Source organism: Oncorhynchus keta, unplaced genomic scaffold, assembly GCF_023373465.1.
Source record: "Oncorhynchus keta strain PuntledgeMale-10-30-2019 unplaced genomic scaffold, Oket_V2 Un_contig_26587_pilon_pilon, whole genome shotgun sequence".
NCBI lineage: Eukaryota > Metazoa > Chordata > Actinopteri > Salmoniformes > Salmonidae > Oncorhynchus > Oncorhynchus keta.
The window spans coordinates 81,630-82,500 of record NW_026285051.1 but is presented as its reverse complement, the minus strand read 5'-3'; positions in this window follow the sequence as shown (position 1 = coordinate 82,500).

The window sequence follows — 871 nt, the reverse complement described above, 5'->3', positions numbered from 1 at the left end:
CTTAAACATGTCAGCCTACAGTATTCTCAGTCCTTAAACATGTCAGCCTACAGTATGCCAGCATTGGATTCTCAGTCCTTAAACATGTCAGCCTACAGTATTCTCAGTCCTTAAACATGTCAGCCTACAGTACGCCAGCATAGGATTCTCAGTCCTTAAACATGTCAGCCTACAGTATTCTCAGTCCTTAAACATGTCAGCCTACAGTATGCCAGCATAGGATTCTCAGTCCTTAAACATGTCAGCCTACAGTATGCCAGCATTGGATTCTCAGTCCTTAAACATGTCAGCCTACAGTATTCTCAGTCCTTAAACATGTCAGCCTACAGTATTCTCAGTCCTTAAACATGTCAGCCTACAGTATTCTCAGTCCTTAAACATGTCAGCCTACAGTATCCTCAGTCCTTAAACATGTCAGCCTACAGTATTCTCAGTCCTTAAACATGTCAGCCTACAGTATCCTCAGTCCGTAAACATGTCAGCCTACAGTATCCTCAGTCCGTAAACATGTCAGCCTACAGTATTCTCAGTCCGTAAACATGTCAGCCTACAGTATCCTCAGTCCGTAAACATGTCAGCCTACAGTATTCTCAGTCCTTAAACATGCTTTACATTCTGTAAGATCTCCATTCCACACCCACCTCACCCCTCCGCTCCCCCCCCCCCCGGTCACTAGATCACAGGGGAAGAAAGAGGGAGCACTGAAATATTTAGAAGTGGACTGAAATATTTAAAAGAGGAGAGGGGGAAAGGGGGTTGTAGGGGATTGTGCTGCCCTATTTTTAGTCTGATTAGGAACATGTGAACCAGCTGAGGGCTGGCTTCCCTCGTAAAGAAAGTGAGAGGCTCTTGAATGGGGTGACTCATACAG